Source organism: Cupressus sempervirens, chromosome 11 (assembly GCF_028749045.1).
Source record: "Cupressus sempervirens isolate cs-2001-9-10 chromosome 11, ASM2874904v1, whole genome shotgun sequence".
In the NCBI taxonomy this organism is placed as follows: Eukaryota; Viridiplantae; Streptophyta; class Pinopsida; order Cupressales; family Cupressaceae; genus Cupressus; species Cupressus sempervirens.
The window spans coordinates 735455000-735466501 of NC_143128.1; positions in this window are offsets into that span (position 1 = coordinate 735455000).

Here is an 11502-nt window from a genome sequence, read left to right on the forward strand (position 1 = left end):
AAATGGAACTTCAAGCCATTTAAAAGGATGAATAGTCAGCTCATGCAAAGCAAAGAGAAGCTCCACGTTTCAAGGAAAACCATGCCATAGGCATCATTAAGAAGAAAACCATCACAAAGAGACCCTATGCATAGAATGAAGAAGCCAGCCCCTGCATCGGAGAAACCACAAGAAATCCACACAATGGAACAGGTGACGTGGCATTGAAAAACAAATCCACCCTGCACAAACAAAGGAATATGCACTGTTAAAGGAAGCTCACGCCTTCAAAACATCCGGGCTTACGCAGTATAAAGAACTCCATGCAACAAAATAGAGTAACCAGTAGAAAGAGTTGCCCATACCAAGAGACACCATAGCCGCAGTTAAGGCAAAGCCGACTAGCATGAAAAGCAAGAAAAACTGCAAGTCGTTTGAAAGAAAAATGCAGGAGGAAGAATATGCAAAACTAAATATCCCACATTTCCCATGGGAGAGACTTTGCATATTTTTAAATGGCAAAGCACTGAACATGTAATATGAATTGAAGCGTGAGCCTTTTGAAGGCAACGCTTGAGTGCGCGGGTCCCAGCCAGTGGTGGATGATGTCAGTGGGGTCGAATGAAGAAAATTTTTAATTGAAGGTTCGCCTGCGATGATGTGGCATCGAAAACTTAGATCACAGCAGATTGCATCACGTGGCTGCATCCGATGGTGTGCGCATCCTCGCAAAAAGAGTTGCGCGGTAGTTAAATAATGCGGGGATACGCCCGGGTGCCACGTGGCACAGCGGGCCCATCTCGGTGGTGACATGGCACTGAGTTCAAGAGGTCAACCAATGAGATGATGCCACGTGGCAGTCATTCAACCCTGAGTTGACCACGGATCTGAAGGCAAAGGAAAAAATAAAGAACTTAAAATATTATTTTTTGTCATTTTTCAAAGAAAGGATGCACGTCAGATGTTTTAAAAAACCAAAAAAGGCATTTAACCTAAAGTTTTAACTTTAGAGTAATTTAAATTTCTCAAAATTTAAATTTTAAAGATGTGCAAAGCCATAGTTATAACAGAGGAGTCATTTTCAAAATGAGATTCTGGGCATTTTTGAGAGGTTAGATATGCACTCCAATATACCATTGGAACCGTGAGAGCTTGAATTTTCTGAATACAGGGTCAAATTTTTCACAGGTAGTAGCTGGTTCAAGCCACAAGAGGTTTTCTTTTAGAATTCTAGATTGCAGCCGAATTCAGGTGTCAATGTTCAATTTTGATTTCTGGCATGGTAATGAGCTAAATATGGATAAAACACAGTAAAAATGCTGTTAGGGTCAAATTGGTTCAGATTTACTTAGTAAAAACTCATTTTCACTGGCTTTTTCATAAGGAATCAGATATTTAGCAAATAAGGGATTTCATCATTCAGGAGGAGATATTTGTAAATCAGTTAGAATATAATGATGAAAATCAGATCAGATTGAAGACAGAGGTTAGAGAGAGTCTTTTCAGTTGTAGAAGATTGGATTTCAAGTGGACACCTGGCAATTGCATATCAGATCCAGGAGCTCATTTGGGCTATATCATTCTTTCTTTCTGTCATTGTAAGGGTTCCAGTTTTTGGAGAAAAACTAGTCACTACTGAGATACCAGATTTTGGGTCCATTTTTGATATGTTCCCATACTGTGATACCACATATTTCTTTAGCAATTTCTCTCATGTGAACAGCAGTAGGAAGATAAATACAGATAGTTCAAACCTGTTAGGTTGTTTCATGTCTTTCATTTCATGCATATGATTGTATATTTTCAAGGAAATAATGCAAAGAGCAGCAGATAATTAAGTTTCAGATGAATCTTGTCTCCATTCTCATTGAATTTCAATGTTTTACGATCTCTAAACAAAGAGTTTAGGTTGTAGTTGCAGTCCCCTAAGATTGTATGTTGTTTCATTGTTGCTCATAATTCAAGGAATTGTGTAAATGCTTCATAGAAATCAACAGGGTTGCGGATTTATTGAGGAGGATATCATGTAAGAATGAGATTTTAAACTGAACATAGATGTCTATTTACAAGTTAAATAGATAGATCTATATCTGAAGATACACACATGTCTCAGATATTCATATGTATGTTTGTGATCTATGAATTTTCCCAATGGACTAGGCACTGATCAGCTACAGGGTCATTACTTTCTCAGTGTTGCATATCTGAGGGTTGTTGAAATCAACATCAAAAATCAAATTCTTTTCCCCTTTGATGTTGAAGATTTATCATAGAATGCCCTCACTCAGCTTATGAGATTCATAGATTTTCATCTAGCTATCATAGGTTTGTGTTATTTCATGAGTTCTTAGGAGAAATAAGGGTTTTATCTGCTTTGAATAGATTCATTGTATGCTTTGACAACTGGTACCATATAAGGAATCTATAGGTTCACCCGCCTAGGTTTTGCAAAGCCTGAAGAAGAAGAAGGGTCTAGCCTTATAGTTGGCCTAGTGTCTGAATGGATGTGTTGATAATGGAAGTTAGTTGCCCCTTAGATGCATTTTGTTCTCATCAGGGTAATTGGAAATGGGTAACATTTTCAAACACCAACACACTACTCACAGCCCAGGAAATGGGATCCATAGTATCCTGTAGATGTCCTCCAAGGTGATAGTCATCTCTCCCTAGGGAAAATGGAAGTTGTTTATCTCTGAATGGAAATGCTCAACCAATTTTGTTAGTAGGTCATGATTCACAAGAAATGTGTGAATTTGATAAAGATGTGACAATCTAAGGGCATCAATGTGTACCATGTTAGCATCATCCAACTATCGTATCAAGGCTCTGTAAGGCAGATAATGTGATCTAAAACTAACATCGGGAAAGATAACCTACACACATGAAAACAACATGCAAATGATTAGTCTTAGATAGGCAAAAATGATGAACGAAAGCACAAAATATTAATGACAAATCAAATTTCCAACATTTGATTTTGTAAATTACACTAGATTTTCAAGCAAGATTTCATCTTCTTGTGCGAGATTGTACCTTTTTGCATGAGGAAACACATTCTTGAATGAGAAAGTTCAAAATACTTAGTGAACAAAAAACCAAGTTTAGGGTTTCTCACATGAGATATGGGTATCTTCTCTGCAAAGAAAGCCACAATACCCGATGAAGAAGTATTTTCTTGGTACTTCCTTGTATGAAAGGCAATTGGAGTCATACGAGGAATGACATCTTCATGTGAGAACTGACATGAAAAAACTGAAAAAACCCTAAAAACATGCTAAACTGACTCAAAATATGTGAAATTTAAAAAACATAGCAATATTATCGATAACTCACTGGAGGTCCATAGTCTATCAGTCACCTGTGTCGACTGGAGTGCTCAAATCGATGCATATGCATAGGGACCACCATCTTTCTCCTTAGAGCTCTCTTCTTCACAAAAGACAAAAGCACAAATGAAATGAAAATGACCCTTTAGGCCCTTATATAGGTTTTGACCTAATTTTTCAAAGTGCTCCAATTGGTGTGAAAATCACCCCTTGGCTAATTTGGCTACTCTGAATCCATTTTTGGTATAATTTTGAGATCTAACACAATTAAACAAGTCAAAACCACATTTTAAAATTTTGGGAGCAACATGATCGAATGCTTGTGCACTCCATTTTTTTGATACTTTGTGAATCTCGGTATCCTTTCAAATCACATTTTCTTCAAAATTTTGAAAATTTTTGGAAAAAGTCAAATTTAGTCAACTTTGGTCAAACTTAATCTTTTGGACCTCAAAATCACTCTAAATCAACTCCAAATTTTCTTCATGCTCTTCTAATCTGATCTGCATTCTTTTGAATCTTTGATCACATCTTAATCTTTGAATCTATTGCTCTACATCACTATTATTGTTTTATCATCTTTCGATTTCTCTCTCGAGGGGGTAGGATGATTGGATCATTGAATCTTTCAAAAATTGGCTTCAACTTAATCTAAATCTTATGTCCTCATCACTCGAGGCATCGTTGTTTCCCTCTATTTGGCATCATATATCATTTATCTCATCTTTTGATCAACTAATCACACTTCTAATGGTCATTATCATAATTTGATGGACAGGTATTAGGATAGTCTAACCCTGACTCCTAAGGATCAAGCCTCATTCTAGGGATGATTCTATGACTCGTGATAGGTCATTTTATCTCTTTTATGTACTAATACTCAGGTGTTCTATCTAGACTTTGGGGTATAGAGCTCTGTTTTGGAGATAATTCTAATTTCTTCTAGGGATTAAGCTCCATTTTGGAGATAATTACAAATTCTTGCTAAGGGTTAAGCTTCATTCTAGAGATAATCATAACTCTTGCTGAAAATTAAGCCTCATTTTGGGGACAATTCTAAGCTCTTTCTTTCGATCACTATTCAATGGACAAGTATGGGGATAGTCAAACCCTAAATCCTAAGGATTAAGCCTCATTCTAGGGATAATTCTATGAATTGTGATTAATCTTGTCATCTTCTCATGTGTAGGTATCAGGATATTCTAACCTTGACTTCTGAGAATCGAGTCTCATTCTAGGAACAATTATGTGAAGTTTGATAATATTTGTTCTATCAATTCTGGTATCTAGGTGTTCTATCTAGATTCCCTAAGGTTAAGCTTTGTTATAGAGATAACCCTAAAAAGCTTATCAATCTTGGTATCTAGGTGTTCTATCTAGATCCTCTAAGGTTAAGATTCATGTTGGAGATAACCTTAAAAAGCTTATCAATTGATCTCTATATCATCAATTTTGGAACCAATCTCATTTCTTGATCAATGCTTCATACTTCATATTTTTTTGAATCAAACGTGCTTCTTGCACATTCATTCAAAGAGGAGCAAATGTAATTCCCCAAAATTGGCACATTGCCATGATGAACCAATTTTAGTCTATTGATATTACCTAAAGTCATATTGTACTAGGCAATTTTGATTCTAACAATATCTACTCAACCTAAGTGTCAAATGCAGAAAAAATCATTAATTTATATTAATCACTTACTTTAACTAATTCCTGAATACTCATTGAATTGGCTAAATTAACCTTTTAATTGAATTAATTTAATTGTATGTCCTAGTACTTTAATTAAATTAAATTCATCCCTTTTAGCTAATATACATGAGGAATTAAATATATTTGATTTAATTAAATATTCTTATTCTAATTGTTGAATTTAATTATTCAATTTACAATGCTTAATTATGAAGTTTTATTTAATTTCCTTAAATTAAATATATTCTCCAATATTCCCTCTTCAATTCAAAAATGGAAACTTTGAGTTGACTAAAATTTTAAAAAAAGTTAAGTCAGTTAACTCCTTATTCCATTCAAAAGCGATTAGTTAACTTCCTTTTTATAAGGAAACTTTCTATTCTGACTTAATCTTCTTTAGATCTCAACAGTCCATTCTAATCAATCTTGATTGTCGATCAAATTCTTGGATTCTATTTAAGAAGCCCTCAATCCCTCACTATAGAGGTTAACAATTGATTTGCATTGAACTTATGTTGAATTAATCACTCAAGCATTTACATTCATAGCTTTGTCATTCTAGCATAGTAATATTATTTAGTTTAAATGCACTCATGTAGATTAATTTTTCTTTCTTATTTTTAGATTAATACTTCCATCTCATCTAGCTTAATACTGCACCTTATATAGCTTAAAATCCTTCATTCTAGATGTCTAGTTGCTAGCTTCTCGGTCTGAGACTAATAGCATAATCATTCTAGTTAGGAGGCAACATTTTGACTAATTGGATTTATTTTGGATGAACAATCCCATGCTCATTCCAAGATGACCCCTGAGATAATGATCATGTTGAAGTGTGTGTGAATACGAAGGCCCACATTTCTTGGATACAATTATGACATGTTGTGTTTCCATCAATGAAAAAGAGGCAGATTGTTGAAAATAATTAATTAATTGTGTATTATCTTTAATGTTACACAAAATGTCATATCTTTACTAGTCAGTATATGTCGAGCTCACTTAGGCATTAAAGATAGTTTCCTATGTTAGCCAAGCATTCTAGAGTTTTCTAAGTTCAGAAGACAGTGTCTACCGAGTTCACTTGGATGACAAAGAGAAGTTCACAGAAGTTGGGTGTTAACTAAGCTCACCTGGTTAATGAAGGAAAATATGGATTGAGCCAATGTTAATCAAGCTCACTCATCTACCAAAGAAACTTTGTGAAAATGCAGTGTTAACTGTGTTCACTTGGTTAACATAGGAAAATCATTTTTGAGTTAGTATCTACCAAGTAGGGTCAGCTACCTAAGGATTTTCTTGTTTTGGTATATTGAGTTCAATATAGGTGTTTTTTGGTGACTGAGGAGATGAATATTAAGTATTCTAAGTTGTATTCAAGCCAACTTGGTAATGTGTATGATATAAATATAAGGTCAAGTTGAGGATTAAATGTGTGCAAGTGAATGGAATGTTTGAAGATGTTAAGAGGAAGTGAATTAGAAGGATAAGTAGAATATCCTTGTGAAGCTAAAAAGATACATTTGATGAGAAAGGATCAGGTATAAAAGCTAGAATTGAGATCTATAATGAGAAATTCAATTTCATCAAAAATCAAGTCATTTCATTGTTACTCTCCAACCATTGTAGTAGTGATCTAAATCTCTTAATAGAGTTGGCTTAACAATTATTTGTAAATCCTCTAACAAGGTGGCATTTCTAGATTAAAGTGTCTAAAGACCTCTAACAAAGCTACTCCTAATACGGTCACACCTAATAGTGTGTTCTATAACCCTTAATAGGGTTGGTTTCTAATAGGGCTCACTTTAGAAGAGTGAAAATAAAAAACTGGCTACAATTAGTGGTTTTTCCCAAATTGGGTTTCCACATTAAATCTCAGTGTCAATTGTGTTCATGCTATTTCTTTTATGTGTATGCAACTAAATTAAGTAAGCTTAATCATAGATAATATCCTAAGATTTCATGTTAATATTTTATCAAGTTATAGTTTCTATTTTAGTGCTTACTGAGTTACGGCATTTTATTAGTGTAAATCAAGTTCTTGTGTGTTTACCTAGCATCAGTAATTTCAATGAAGTTTATATTATGTACCGAAATCTAAGGGATTTGGGATTTCTTTTAGTGGCAACTGATTCACCCCTCCCCTCTTAGTTACTCTTATATTTCCAACATCTTCTTCATCAACTGCTTAAAGTCTTAAAAATAACTGGTCATTACTAATTCAAAATTATCACCTAATTGTTCAATGATCTCTCCTATCTGTTGAGTAACATATTTGTTTGTCTTCCATGTAACCTTGGAAAATTTAGGAAATGTATTTTGCACATAAAATAATATGCAAATGATAAGTGATCCAAACTTACATGAGGCACTCTTTTCTTTCGTGATGGCTTCCTGATTTTCTAATAGTTGCTGAAGTTGTAGCTCGGCTAAGTCATAACTATGATCTCTCTTCACAATCTTATAACCTGGGTCAACAACAATGAATGACACACTATTGAGTTGGATATGTGTTCAATCAATCTTACTACAAATGCTATAATAGGGTCTATGATGGTGTCAATTGACATTCCACATTTGTTCCACATGGCTCCAATGTTCTTCCCAATAATCTCTTTTGCATTGCTCCTCAATGTCTTTAGTCTATCTAAGGTTGGATAACTTGTGACTATATGAAAGATACTCTTAGATATTCTGATTGGTCCAACTTGTAACCAAATCTTATCGTCATGAATCCAACTCATCATTATCTTTATACATTCATCCTTTGAACATTTGTGGGAAATCTAGGGTATGTATTTGTTGGATACAATTGTTTAATTGTGTGTTGTCTTTGATGTCACACAAATGTCATATTAGTCATCAAATAGTGTCTACCGAGCTCAGAAGGTTAGTAAGGCAAAGGACAATGTCTACCAAGCTCAAAAGGTTAGCAAGACAAAGGACAATGTCTACTGAGCTCAGAAGGTCAGCAAGGCAAAGGACAGTGTCTACTGAGCTCAGAAGGTCAACAAGGCAAAAGATAGTGTTTATTGAGCTCAGATGGTCAACAAGGCAAAAGGACATAATCTATTGAGCTCATTCAATCATCAAAGGAAATGTGGCAGGAACAGTTCTTACCAAGCTCACTCAGTCATCAAAGGGAATGTGGCAGAAGCAGTTCTTATTGAGTATAATCGACAGCCAAAGGATTTTATGGATATTGCAATATTAATCGAGTCAAGAAGGTTAACTTAGGAAATTTTTGGAAGCAGTATTTACCAAGCAGAGTTGGCCAGTAAAGGATTTCATTACTTTATGAAATAACATTTATTTGTTTAGAGTAATATCTGTAGCCGATTGATGTATGGTTTATTGGTAAATGTAACATGTAAATGGGATGACTTGACAATCTGAATGGTATAAGTAAGAGGTCAAGTTGTGAATTCTAAGTGTGTAGAAGTGTGTGGAATTAATGTGATATGAAGACTAATTATTGTGGAAGCAAATTTAAGGGATGATAAGAGATTATTGAGGAGTAGCAGAGCCATATTTGATCAAGGAGGATCTAATAATGTTGAACAGAGACTTGTAGCCAGTAAATTTAGTTTCATCTTGTTTAGGTCAATTCATTGTTGCTTTCTAACCATTGTAGAAATGATTTCAAATCTCTTAACAGAATTGGTTTAACAACCATTTTATAAATCTTCTAACAATGTGATAGCTCACTTGAATTGTTCTAAAGACCTCTAGCAAGGCCACTCCTAACAGGGTGATTAAATCTTCTAATCGGGTCACACCTAACAGTGTGTATTGTAACCTTTAACAGGGTTGGCTCCTAATAGGGCTCACTTTAGAAGAGCGAAAAATTGGTGACTAGTTATTTGGTGGTTTTTACCATATTGGGTTTCCATGTTAAATCTGGTGTCTCTTGTGTTCATTTTTTTTCAATTGCATGCATGTTTACTTGAAGATAAGTAATAATTTAATTTATCGAGTTACAACATTTTTTTTTATGTTTATCGAGTATCAACAGTAACTAGATCTTTAAGACATCTAAGGGATCTGTGGATTAATTTTTCTAAGTAACTGATTCCCCCCCCCCCTCTCAATTACTCTACCTTTAATTCCACCAATTGGTATCAGAGCTTTTGGTGCTTACAAGAAAATATTTCAAAGATCTAAGCTAAAGATCAAGATGTCTTACAAAAGGGAAATTTCAAGACTTAACAAGGACAACTTCTCAGCATGGCAAGGATTGATGAGGCTTCATCTAGCTTCTATTGGTGATACAAGGCTGAAGTACCTTGATGAAAAATATGAAGAACCTTCTGGTACATTATCTATCAATGATATTGCTGAAAAGAAGACTCACAACAACATGATGATAGATATAGCATCTACTCTAAGTTATGAAGAATTTGATGACATCAAGGATTGAAAATTTTCCTTTAAAATGTGGAACAAGTTGAAAGAGATCTATGGAGGAGATGATAATGTAAGAAGAGCCAAAGCAGAAAGTTTGAGAGGACAATTTGATCAAATGAGAATGAGAGAGGATGAAAACATTGCAAAGTATGTTGAAAGAGTTAAAGCATGTGTTAGTGCAATCAAAGCATCTGGAGGAGACATCAATGAGGAGATAGTTATAAGTAAAGTTCTTAGAAATCTACTTCCCATTTATGAAATCAGAGTCTTTGCAATTCAAGAAAGAAGATGTGAGGTAAATCATAAAATAAATTTAGAGGCCATAGTTAGAATATTGACTGTATTTGAGCTAGACAACTATGAAAATTATGTTCCAGCTACCAAGAATGTTGAATCAACATTTGAAGTCATGCTTTCACTCAAAGAAAAAGGGAAAAAGATGAAGGATCCACAATTAGATAGTAATGAAGAATCAAAACAAAGTTTAGACAGTGATCTTGAAGTGGTTGAAGCTCTACTAGCAAGAAAATATTCAAAAGGCAAAGGGAAATACAAATGTAAGGTTCTTCTAATCTACTTTTCTTGTGAAGAAATTGGACATGTTGTAGCTAGGTGCCCAAATAAGCAGAAGAAAGATGAGAAGAAAGATCACAAGTACAATGGCAAGAAAGACTTCAAATAATTCAAGGATAAAGGTAAGAAAACATTTTTTATGGCTAAAGATTCTAATGATTCTGATGATGAAGAAGAAGATGAAATTTTCTACATTACTATGAAAGATGAGTATGATAATGATGAAGAAATGGCACTTATTTCTCATATGAGTAGAAATGATACATGGATCATAGACAGTGGTTGTTCTCATCACATGGCTGGTGATAAAACTAAGTTTGAATACTTTGAAGACTATGATGATGGCAGTGTAAGATTTGGTAACAATGAACCTTGTTGTATAAGAGGAAAAGGAAGAATCTCACTAACCAAGGAACTTGTATGTGATAATGCATATTGGGTAGAAGGACTAAAGTATAATTTTTTGAATGTGGCACAACTACTCAATAATGGATTCAAAGTAGAATTTATGCATGGAAAAGAAAGATTGCTAAATAGCAAAGGAAAGTTGATTGGATCAGGCACTCAAACAAAAGGTAACTTATTTTATCTTGAACTTGGTGAATGTTCATGTTTCATTGCTCAAATTGAAGAAAGTTGGTTATGGCATAAGAGGTCATGTCATGTAAACTTTGAAAACTTGATAAAGATCAGTAAATTCAGGAAAGTAAGAGGTATTCCTAACATAAAGAAACTTGAGGTTAGTCTATGCAAGAATTGTCAAATTGCTAAAATGGGAAAGACTAGTTTTAAAAGCAAAAACTATCAGACTGAAGAAGTTTTAGAAATTGTGCATACTGATTTGTGTGGACCTATTGGCATTGAAAGTTATACTGGTGAAAAATTCTTTATTCTGTTTGTTGATGATTATTCAAAAATGATGATTTTCATGTACCTCAGAGAGAAATCAGAAGCATTGGAAAAGTTCAAATGGTATTTGGCCAGAGTAGAAGGAAACAGGCAAAAGACTGAAATGCTTAAGATTTGACAGAGGTGGTGAATTTATTTCACATGAGTTTAATAAATTTTGCATTGAAAAGGGAATCAAAAGATAAGTTTCAGCACCTGGAACTCCAGAACAAAATGGAATAGCAAAAAGAAGGAACAGATCTATCATGGATTGTGCACGAACTTTAATGATTGAGAAAGGCATTGCTATCAAATACTAGAAGGAAGCTATTAGCACTATAGTTCATACCTTGAACTGAGTATAGCTGAAAAAAGATTCATTCAAAACACCCTATGAGTTGTGGTATGGCTACAAACCCAATATAAGTTATCTAAAAGTATTTGGAAGCAAATGTTACATTTTGAAAGAATCTAGAAAAGGTAAATTTGATGTAAAAAGTGATGAAGGAATATTTTTAGGATACTCTTGCAAAAGAAAAGCATATAGATGTTTGAACTTATCTACTCACAAAGTCATAGAAAGTGCACTTTTGAAAGTTGATGAGTTTGCAGAAAGAACAGAAGAAGAAAGAAAATC